This window comes from Mauremys reevesii, linkage group 1 (assembly GCF_016161935.1).
Source record: "Mauremys reevesii isolate NIE-2019 linkage group 1, ASM1616193v1, whole genome shotgun sequence".
Classification (NCBI taxonomy): Eukaryota; Metazoa; Chordata; order Testudines; family Geoemydidae; genus Mauremys; species Mauremys reevesii.
Window position 1 is genome coordinate 181,419,550 of NC_052623.1, and position 12,426 is coordinate 181,431,975.

The following is a 12,426-nucleotide window of genomic DNA, read 5'->3' on the forward strand; positions in this document are numbered from 1 at the left end:
GAAGAAAACCAAATTCCATCATAGTGATACCCATATGGTTCATTAGTAGGGTTGGAACCGTTATATCCAACTGTCCTCTGCTACTTGAGTTATCTCTGTGGCTGGTAGTAGGCTGTTATCCCTTATGCTGGCCAGCTCCTGAAAGGGGATGAGATGCACACTTTTGCTGACTGTAGAGAAATGTTGGTGTTATATCAATATAATAAAAACCAGCAGGATCTTATTAAGAGGGATAAGGCAAAGATGCCACATTTATGGTAAATATAATAGTAAAGCAAAAGACAAAAGCAAACAATGTTGTTTTACTACTTATTTCTATCACTACTTATTTCTTATACACACACACACACACACACACACACACACACACACACACACACACATTCATTCACACAATCATTCATTCAGGTTCTGTATAGATGTTATAGTTACCAGACTAGACGTTGCTCATGCCAAGTTACTGGCCAGGTATCTTGGCCATGAGGATGGAGCCGAGTCTGTGTCAGATGCATCTGATGCTCCTGGAGGCTGGCAGCAGAACCATAGACTCAAAGTCCTCAGTCTTTAGAGTCCAGTTTTATAGGAATTTATTCCTATGTCAGTCCATGAGAGTTGCTTCATTCTGCTGTTGCTAAATCAATCAGCAGGTGGCTGGCTCCATGTTATCAAATGTTTGTTTTTAGTGCCTTTGAGGTGTGGTGGGGTGGATTCCAGTTTGCCCTCCAGGGGTCATCTGGTTGATCCCACTTGACACCTTCTTGGGCCAACACTGAATTCTTCAGGCTGGTAACTTCCTAACCATTCATTCATTATTTAAATTAGGCACTCATTCACATACATTCTCTATCTTAATCACATCTATTTCACTGTCTCTTTACCTTTTGGGGTGTTACCAATTTATGTGAGACTCCCTGTCTTTTAACAATCAAAGATAAAGTGAGATGAAAACTTAGAGGGTGGGGGGTCTCTATTTATACACTATAACAGCTACTGTTTTGGCTTACTTCCGAAGAAGTGGGTATTCACCCACGAAAGCTCATGCTGCAAAACGTCTGTTAGTCTATAAGGTGCCACAGGATTCTTTGCTGCTTCTACAGAACCAGACTAACACGGCTACCCCTCTGATACTTGGCTTACTTAGAGTTAATTAATGTTTAACAAGTTTTATACAAAGTATTTCTTTGAGTAGGCTTCACACAGACACAGCTGGTGGCTTGGAGGTTAGAATCACAAATTTACTTCTAACATAAACCTTTAGTTATAAGGCATCAATTAACAATAAGTCATTTTTCATATAAACCATGTCTAATATAAACCTTCTTTAATATCCCTACATTGGGACTAAGAGTTCAATTACAGGTGGGGGAAGGGTGGGGGTGGAGCATGCTGTTTTTGTCCCTTTTCCTACTGTCCCTGTCTGCTAGCATGTCTTTTTTCCTCAGCATATCCCCTGCTGTTCCATGTCCCCCACCTCCTATTGCCCCTCCCTCCCAGTTATTTTCTCCCTCAACAGCCTGTGAGGGAGCAGACTCAGTAGAGACAGAATATTGGGGGAATTTTGCTACCATGCTCTAAGAAACTTTTACTGCGCATATGCAAATGGTGATGTTTCAGAGGTTTACAACTCAGCCAAATATGGGTATTTTTTGCATGGAGATGGCCAAAGGCACATTGCTGACCCTAGGGCAGGGGCAGGCAAACTTTTTGGCGTGAAGGCCCCCACCTCCTATCGGTCCCCCCCGGGACTCCTGCCCCATCTAACCCCCCCGTTCCCTGTCGGCTCCTCTGGGACCCCTGTCCCATCCACACACCCCCACTCCCTGTCCCCTGATTGCCCCTGGACCCCCATCACCCCATCCAACCCCTCCCCTCATGCCTGACTGCCCCCCTGGGACCCCTGCCCCATCCAGCCATCCCTTCTCCCTGTCTTCTGACTGCTCCCTACCACCCCATCCAACCCCCTCTCCTTCCTGACTGCCCTCCGGGATCCCTGTCCCCATTCAACCCCCAGTTTCCCTCCTGACCACCATTCACACCCCTGCCCCCTGACCACCACCCCGAACAGCCCTACCCTCTATCCACTCCCTGCCCCCTTTCCACGCTGCCTGGAGCTGGGCCGTGGCGCTGGAGCCGGGCCACGTTGCCGCTGCCACCACCATGCAGCACAGTGCACTGGGTCAGGCCAGGCTCTGCAGCTGCGCTGCCCAGGAGCTCTCAGCCCCACCGCCCAGAGCATTGCGCCAGTGGCGGAGCAAGCTGAGGCTGCAGGGGAGAGAGGACAGCAGGGGAGGGCTGGGGGCCAGCCTCCCTGGCCAGGAGCTCAGGGGCTGGGCAGGATGGTCCCATGGGCTGTAGTTTGCCCACCCCTGCCCTAGGGTGACCCATCGCAAATTTTCAAGCCCCTGGTTCAAAACATAGAGGAGTCAGAGATTCTCAATGAAATAGTGGTGGTAATTTTTGAACATAGGTAAAAACAATGTATTCTCTCCCCGCACCCACCCACGTTATTCTAGCAAATGGCTGAACCATTTTGCTGCACTTTATGAAAAGAAATTCAGACTGAGGCAGACTCAGGCATAGACATTTTCAGCTCAAATGGTGAAAGTTTCAGGCAACCTTAACTACAGAGGTGCTTGCAGCTCTGCTTATATGAAAGGACTGCAAGGAGGTACTTAAGTCCAAAACAATCTCTGGTGTAACTCTACTGAAGTCAATAGCATTACACTGAGGATGACTTTGGCCTATGAAGTCTCTTAAAAATGTGTACCTTAATATTTTTGGGAGCAAATGTTTATACCTATAGGAACTTGAATTTAATATTGATATTTCCAATGCTGATGAATTAGTATTTGTCACGGAGTGTGGGGGAGTCAGGGTGCTGCACCTCCCTCTTCTGGTGATTCACCATGACTCTCAGCCAACCAGTAAAACAGAAGGTTTATTAGATGACTGGAACACAGTCCCAAGCAGAGCCCTCAGCCAGGTCCCTCGGGGGGGGGGAGGAGGAGGGAGTCAGGGAGCTTAGACCCCAACCATGGGGGGTTCCCTCCGTTTCCCCAGCCAGTTTGAAACTGAAACTCCACTGCAACCGTCTCCTTCCCCCCTCCTCCCGGCTCCTCCTCCAGCCTTTGTCCAGTTTCCCAGGCAAAGGTGTCACCTGGCCCCATCCCCCTCCCGGCTCAGGTTACAGGCTCAGGTGTCATCCCTCAAGTAAAGTCACCCCCTGCTATCCCATCCCCCATGCAGACAGTCCCAGCAAAACTAGACAACATTCCCAGATCAGTCCACCCTGATCCCTACTGCGTCACATCTCTCTTCCCTTCGAGACTGAACTGAGCGGGGTCACTCTGACCAGTGACCTGGGGAAGTTGTGGACAACGCATCTGCTATCATGTTGGCACTGCCCTTCACGTGGATCACGTCCATGTCATAATCCTGCAGAAGCAGACTCCACCTCAGGAGCTTGGCGTTGGCTCCTTCATCTGGTGTAGCCAGGTCAGGGGAGAGTGGTCGGTGTACATGGTGAAGTGTCACCCAAATAGATATGGCTCTTGTTTCTTAAGGGCTCACACCATGGCCAGACAGTCCTTCTCGATGGCCGCGTAGTTTTGCTCTCAGGGTAGCACCTTCTTGCTCAGGTACACGATGGGGGTGTCTCTCCCCCTTTTTATCATCCTGCATTAGCACTGCCCCCAGTCCCGTGTCTGAGGCGTCGATGAACACCATAAAGGGCTTGTCAAAGTCTGAGTTTGCCAAAACTGGGCCACTGACCAGAGCTTCCTTCAGTGCACAGAGAGCCGTCTGGCACTGCTCGGTCCAGACCACCTTATATGGCTTCCCCTTCTTGCATAGCTCAGTGATGGGGGCAGCTATGGAGCTAAAGTGGGGCACAAATCTTCGATAGTACTCCGCCATCCCAATAAAGGCTTGGACCTGCTTTTTATTTTGTGGAGCGGGCCAGTCTCTGATCACCTCCACTTTTGCTGGTTCCGGCTTTAGGTAGCCGCTCCCCGCCCGATGGCCCAGGTAGGATACTTCAGCCATCCCCACCTTGCACTTCTCAGTCTTTACGGTCAGCCCAGCCTCCTGGAGTCGGTCCAGCACTTGTTTAACATGGGACACATGGTCTTCCCATGTTTGGCTAAAGACACAGATGTCATCAATATACGCCACGGTAAAACTCTAAAAACATCCCCTTCAGTAGCTGATCCACTAACCGCTGGAAGGTAGCTGGTACCTCCTTGAGGCCAAAAGACAAGGTCAGGAACTCACAGAGCCCCAGCAGGGTGAAAGAGGCCGATTTCAGCCTGGCATCTGCATCCAGCGGCACTTGCCGGTAGCCGTTGCTGAGATCCATGGTGGTAAGGTACTGAGCTCTTCCCAATTTGTCAAGGCTAGGAGTTTGTCAGGCCAGGCATGCCTGGGGTAGGCATTGGATACAGTGATGGCATTAAGCTTCCAATAGTTCACACAGAACCGGATCGACCTGTCCTTTTTGGGGACCAGCACTACTGGCGAGGCCCAAGGGCTGGAAGACGGCTGGATCACCCCCAAAGCCAGCATATCCCTGACCTCTTTTTCCAGGTCCTGCGCAGTTTTCCCTGTGACTCGGAAGGGGGAGCATTTTATAGAAGGATGCGATCCTGTCTCCACCCAGTGGACAGCCCAGTTAATGTGTCCAGGCTGGTTGGAAAACAGCTGTCGGTACAGATACAGCACCCTGCTGATCTCAGCTTGCTGGGAAGGGGTTAGCCGATCAGACGGGAATTGTTTCCAGAGGGGGAGCCAGCTCTTGTCCCAGGGAATAGATCTACTAAAGCAGGGGTCAGCAACCTCCGGCACACGGCTCGCCAGGGTAAGCATGCGGCCAGCACATCCCTCGGCTCGCGCCACTTCTTGCATCCCCCATTGGCCTGGAGCGGTGAACCGTGGCCAGTGGGAGCCGCGATCGGCCGAACCTGCAGACTTGGCAGGTAAACAAACTGGCCCGGCCCACCAGGGTGCCTACCCTGGCCAGCTGCATGCCAGAGGTTGCCGACCCCTGTACTGAAGGGTCATCTCCCCGCTCCCTACTGCATCACAGTATTGATGTGAGTGCACGATGTTTTTTCTGCGTGGGAAGGTAATGCTGAAAATGGAGTTTGACGTTTTTTAATTACACAGAGCTTAAGAGATTGGCTTAAAATTAAGCATACAGCTGTAATTACAAGACTATTAGGTAAATGAAGATTCACCTGGACTGTGTCCATTTAAATGAAGACAGTTGGCAATTAGCTCAAAGAGCAATGTAGTTAAAGCTATATCCAACAGTAGGCAGCATAGCCATCAACCTGTGAAGAGGTCAGTGCTGTGCCTATAACAGCATGAAGACTAATTATTTCTCTTTAAAATAGAGACTGACTGTCTTCTTACAAAGAACACTTTCAGCATTATGCCTGCCCTGATGAGTAGAGCTTCCAGTATTAGGGAACTGTTCAACTATATGTAAACAAATACACATGGAATAAAATGTGGAAGTAGAAAATGGTCAGACTCAGAAGAGAGTTCTCAGGTTTGCCAGCTGATGTGTCGCTCTTCTGCAGTTTTATTCCACTGTCTTGCCAGGCCGCAGTGTCTTTGCAGACTACTGACTACAGACAGGAAAAACACCCCACTGGCACTAAACAAACGAGGAATAATTCAGGATCCCACAGTGGCATGAAAATAACAGAAAGTATCATATTTAAGACTTCATCTATACATTCTACCTTGGCGAGGATTCTCATTTTCGGGGATGCTCTTTCAAGAGATGTGCATGTGTGAACAAGGCATTTCTAATGTGTATATATGTTTGTGTGTATGGCCTAAGTAGAGGGGTGTGTGTGTGTGTGTGTATGTTTTTATATAATGCCTTTCATTGCAAGGCACTTATCGGCTGACAGCAATGGGATGAAGAAAGGATGGTAGAAAGGACTGTGCCTAGAAGTAAGACTTTGCAGGACTGGGTACCGATATACCACTACTTAGGGCATCCTTCTGTCCAAGGGTCTCCTAGTGCATCACAGACTTTAAGGGCTATAGTGGAAAGTGCATCGTTATTTTCCTGAGAGGAGCCCTTGAAGACGTGCCCGAGAGAGAGACAATGCCTTTTGGGCCTCCCTGTGGAGCAGAATGGAGGAATAATTTGCAATAGTGTATACAGATACAGCACACTCCACCTCTCATGTGCAGCTGACTCCGTTGGTTGGTACATGAGAGGGAAGGCTGTGGAGCCGAGGCTCAGTCTGTTCTCTGCCTACGTCTCACTCAGTTGCTCCCAGAGGGTGCACGAGGTGTGCAGTCCCTGTGCTTCCCTAAACATCCAGAACTGTGATCTAAGTAGGCTGTATGTAGCTCTGCATGCAGGTGAGGAAATTATTATTCCATCCTATCCTCTTGTGTGGCCATCTAAGAATGAGGGATGATCTAGCGCTAAGAAATTAATTATTGACACATTCCTGTCAGGCGGATTCTGTAATATTATTGTTACCTCTATTTTATAGTTAAGGAAACTGAGGTGCAGAGAGGCACTCTGCATTTCTTATTAACTCTTATATAAACTATACATGAGGCTTACTTCACTTGCCATTAAAATGCAGCCACCTCTGGGGTAGAGAACAGCAAATGTTCAGGCGTGCTCAGAAAACCAATGTACTGGTTCAGAATAGGGTATGTAGAATACCATATCTATATATGATTGCAAGGACAATCTTGGTAAATAAAATGTAGTTCCCAGAGTTGGAATTTGGCTGAGAAAGGGATCTCAGTGTCCCTTTGGTTTTTTTAATGTCATTCTATGTTTAATTGCAAGTGGTCCAGACCTTGGCTTAACATTTCAAAGAAACAGCACTCTGGTCTTTAGTGTGTGTGGTGAAGCTGGGAGGTTGATTTTAGTATTGATTCAGTGCAAAGACTGCTACCTAGTGAATCATTAATACCACATCCTGCAGCATCTTGGGTGTTCCTCCATAGTCTTCTATCCAAGTATGACTGTCCCGATCTCCTTAGCTTGAGAGATCTTATAGGATCATAACGGAATGTCTATGTGTGTCTTACAGGCCTGAAAGAACATTTAAAAGTCAAGTTGGCTTAGTTAGGGATTTTTAGAGTTAGCTTTGGAAGCTCTTTGGAAGCAAGTTAGAGTTCAGTAGCAACACAAGTGAAAATACTGGAATGCTAGAACAAAACTGTTCTACCTGTATGTTGACTACTTGGCAAAGGCGGCACGCGAGCTGATTTTCAGCGGCACTCACACTGCCCGGGTCCTGGCCACCAGTCCGGGAGCTCTGCATTTTCATTTAATTTTAAATGAAGCTTCTTAAACATTTTAAAAACCTTATTTACTTTGCATACAACAATAGTTTAGTTATATATTACAGACTTATAGAAAGGGACCTTCTAAAACCGTTAAAATGTATTACTGGCACGCGAAACCTTAAATTAGAGTGATAGGAAATTGTTGGACTTCCATTATAATATGATTAAACTAGATTTTTTTTAAAACCAGAGATACAAATCAGCCTGCAACTTTGGTACATATGACCCCAACAGTTACCCTTGAAAACTGCAAAAATACTGCATTTTTCTTTTTCTTTCTTTTTTCCTCCTTTAAGATGCAAACAAAACCATCACTCACAGCCCTTAAAATAATCCACATGGTATTTAGAGGTTAGAAAGTGTTAAGTGCAAAAAAACAAAAACCCGAACCTTGTTAAAATATTTGTGAGCCTCATTTAAAGGCTGGGAACAGTAGCTGAGTTGTCAGTGCAAATGACTAAACAATATTATCTTGCCTTCAAGGGAGAGATTATAGAAAGTGTTTTATAAGCATTTTCCAAATACATTAGGGTATAATTCAAGGAGTTATCTTCTTGTGGGGAAAGCTGGATCTGAGGAAGTTATAAAATGTTGGAATAGCAGTTTCAGTAAGCAAAGATCAGCCTGAACAAGCTTTAAAGGGCAAAATCACTGAGTTGAAAAATAAATAACCATCTCTCAGACATATCATTACTTTATTCTCCTTCCTTCCAAAAATGTTCAAATGCAGCTATGGTTTTAATAATGTTCTCTTTAAAAGTTGGACTGGCTGTATCATTTATCTTTTCCAGTGAAAGAAGGAATTTTGCTTTGTTTGGGTCTGGTAGGCTTCAACCACAGATAGGGAAAATGGTGAGGATTAGATAAAAAGAACAGAATGCTTAACTCTGAGTGTGTCTACATTTCTGCTTCCCAGTGTGAGTAGACAGGCTTGTCCTATCTCTGCTCAAGCTAGCGTGCTAAAAATAGTAGTATAGCTGGAGGTAGGACGGGCGGTGGCTTGGGCTAGCCACCAAGTATCTAGCCTTGGGTTTGGGCAGGTTTGAACTCAAGTGTCTAGACTGAGCTGCCGCCCACACTGTGCTGCTATTTTTTTAGTGTGCTAGCTGGAGCAGAGCTAGTGTCTGTCTCTGTGCTGGGAAGTATGCTCACAGCTGCAGTGTAGACATATCCATGTGTGTGCATGGCTCAGGAACAATTCCTCTTTAATCCTTCCCAATAATCTCATTTGCCATTATTCTACAGCCAGTATCATAGGGTTTGTCCAAATCTACTTTGTTTAGACCATATGAAAAGGATTAAAATGAACAGATTAGACGTGAACAGATAAGTCATTTATATGATCTAACCAAATATTTAACATCAATAATACTTGGAATCAGTAAAAATCTTACCATAAAGGAAAAAAACACCAACATCATGTTAGTTGTCTGCTGGTTAAAAGTATGACTGACTTTACACATTGACAGTATTCCTGATTATATCATGTTCAGCTCCATAAGAAGAATTTCCTGTCTACCTCTGAGGATCTCACAGAGTTACAGGAAAAGTGGACAGAGCATGCCAGATGGCAGGTATCATAGAATCATAGAACTGGAAGGGACCTTGAGAAGTCATCTAGTCCAGCCCCCTACACTCATGGCAGGACTAAGTATTATCTAGATCATCCCTGACAGGTGTTTGGATTTTTTTAAAGAGCAGATTAGTCAATGATGGAGATTCCACAACCTCCCTTGGCAATTTGAGAGTTTAACCATCCTGACAGGAGGTTTTTCCTAATGTCCAGCCTAAACCTCCCTTGCTGTAATTTAATCCCATTGCTTCTTGTTCTGTCCTCAGAGGTTAAGAAGAACAATTTTCCTCCCTCCTCCTTCTAACAACCTTTTATGTATTTGAAAACTGTTATCGTGTCCCCTCTCAGTCTTCTCTTTTCCAGACTAAACAAACCAATTTTTTCAATCTTCCCTCATAGGTTATGTTTTCTAGACCTTTAATCATTGTTGTTGCTCTTCTCTAGACTTTCTCCAATTTGTCCACATCCTGCTTGAAATGTGGCGCCCAGAATTGGACACAATACTCCAGCTGAGGCCTAATCACCGTGGAGTAGAGCGGAAGAATTACTTTGTGTGTCTTGCTTACAACACTCATACTAATACACCCCAGAATGATGGCTTGAAACTTTTAGACTTCTAACTCTCCATATAAGTAAAGGAGAGTCGGCAAGTAAAGGTTTTTTTTCTTTCATTTTACAAGAACCAAGATTTTATGGCCTAAAATATACCTTTGTAATTACAGGTAGTAGTTCAAAATCACAACTGAGTAAAGAAAAAAAGCAATCTCAAATCAATTATAAATTTTAGGCACTTCTGGAAAAGTATAAAGTTGACTATTTGCATCATAACTCACTCTGCTCTGCAACCTTGGTTGAAAAATCTCTGGAATCCATATACACCTCTACCGCGATATATCACTGTCCTCAGGAGCCAAAAAATCTTACCGTGTTATAGGTGAAACCATGTTATATCGAACTTGCTTTGATCCGCTAGAGTGTGCAGCCCCGCCCCCCAGGAGCACTGCTTTACTGCGGTATATCCGAATTCGTGTTATATCTGATCACATTATATCAGGGTAGAGGTATATTACTGTTGTTAACAATTAACAAATACAAGTGCTTTGTCATTGCCCAAGTGCAGGACTCTCATGAAAGATTTTTGAAACTTCTATTTAATTTTTCACTTCTGGACTGTTCAAACCTACAACTGCTAAGATATCATTAATATCTGACAGTTACTCTAAGGATAAAACTATAATTTATATAGGGTGACCAGATGTCCCAATTTTATAGGGACAGTCCCAATTTTGGGGTCTTTTCTTATATGGGCTTCTATTGCCCCCCACCACCTGTCCTAATTTTTCACATTTGTTGTCTGGTCACCCTAAGTTTATAATGCCATCATAAGCCTAGAGATAGATGATAAAAAGCAGTTTTTCTGAAACAAACATTGAAAACACCTATCTTGTCTGTGACACAAGAAAAAGATTGTCTTATATAATTATGAACTGAAAGAGGTACATTTTCAAATTAGTACTACAACTGGAATCATGACTATGTAGATATGACTGCATTCTATATATTGATGTATAGCAAACATGAAATGTAAAATTAAAAGAGAAAACTAAGGAAGTGGATTCAAGTTAGGTCTCAACAGCTGGGTTTAAAATTGATCTTAGGTCACAAATAAAAAGTAGGGGATTGATGATTCAGTCTGGATTAATTACACTGAGCATAGGACCCACTGTTTGTTTCCAGTCGTTGGGCTGCAAGGGGTAATGTGGTCTCTGGTACAAGTCAGAGCATTAGCAGAGCTTCTCTAACTTGCACCGGTTTATAATGGCTTCCAAGTGCTTGTTACATTGCCTAGGGATTGCCAGAGTGAGCTGTGCCCACTCCCACTGCTTTGCACTGTGGAGGGGCTGGGAGAGAGAGTGACCTAGAATGCACTGTGCCAGCTCTACCTCATTTGAGGATTATGCCAGACGGGGAATCTTCAACTTCCACGTTAAAGCAGGTTTATCCTCCCTTTGTACCACCAGAGTGTGGGCCAGGCTCTGGCCCTTGTTTTCTAGTCTAGTATATTTATTATTTGCATATATGGCAAGATCGCTATAGGATTTCACAAAGTTCTCAATTTTTTAATGAAAAAGGCTGAAGGCTTGAATGCACAGCATGTTGTGGGCGAGGATGGCTGTAAATTGACAGAACTGTGTGGCGAACCTTGCCCTGTGCCTCCTAAGGGACATAGTGCCCCTTGGGGTGTGGGTTACACTTACACAAAGCCAGGTGTGAAGTGGCACTAGTATTTTTGTGCTTTGGTGGGCCTTAAAGTGACTTAGTTTTAAATCAAAGTTTGCCTCAAGCTTATTTTTGATCATTTAATCCAAAATGAATCTTACTTTTTTCCCCTTTATTCAGGAATCCTTATCCCTAAATATGTGACAGTGCACCTTTGGTTGGTGTATTTCAAAAATGCCCACAAATTCAGTAAGCATCTGAGCTGCTTTTTTAAATCTGGTGTCACTGGTGGTTGTTAGACTATTTATAAACAGAAGTGGATGCCTAAGTTGGGGAATCTCAATCAATTGTCATCATGCGTACATACTATTGATTAGGTATCATTGTTTCACCAGTCACCCATCTTTATTAAACATTGTTTAGAACGTTTGGCAAATTTAACCACTGGTATAATAGCACTAATAAACTTTTTGATACGTATGGACATATTTTATACATGTGGGCCTATTGTATTACATGGAAATCTATAATTCAAGGGATAAGAAAAAAGAAGCTGTCTGTATAAAACAAGTTTTTCGTATGTAAATCTGGATGGTTTATATTTATTGCAGATAACACATATGGGTAGATTCTTGGATAAAGTGATGGCCTTTCACCTTTGAGGCCACAGTTCAAATTAAGCCTTTGGTCCTAAGTAAATTGAGATGAATGGTTTTAGTTCTGTCCCTGGTGTAAAGTAGTCTATATTACAAAATCACCATACATCTGTTTTTGCAAACTTGGCATAATTGGCATTCTCATAGGACTGAGCTGGCATTGAAAATGAACTGTTTCTTACTGCTTAGAAAGATGGTCTCTCCAGGTCAGGGTTAAGGTCATTGTCAGGTCTATGAAGAAAATCCAATACTGTCTGTATTTCAAATGTCGTTGAAGGTGCTTAAAGCAAGTGATAGGTGCTCTTCTTAATTCAACATTTTTATAATACAAAATAAATAAAAATGAATCTGACCCCAGGGTTTTACATAGTGGCCCATAAACTACATGAGTTCAAATGTTCACAGGCATTAAAGAGAGAAACAAAGTAATTTATCATGGCTTAGTGACAGTTACCTTAACACTTCCATTATGGCCTTCGGACCTTTATGAAAAGACAAAGACATGGAGAGAAATGTAGACTAGTACAATTTATATTCTTATTTATTAAGTGTGAGATTAAGCTGGAATATGGGGCAGCATGTAACTGTGCTGTCCCGGAAGGAGCCCTAGAAATCTCAGGAGGAGCTCTATTCCTTCCCTGC

General features: G+C 44.1%; 1 protein-coding gene across 17 annotated transcripts in view; it reads left to right on the forward strand.

The window, feature by feature from the left end:
- Nucleotides 1-12,426, forward strand: part of ROBO2 (roundabout guidance receptor 2) — a 620,357-nt gene that overhangs the window by 13,485 nt on the left and 594,446 nt on the right. The window lies entirely within an intron of this gene.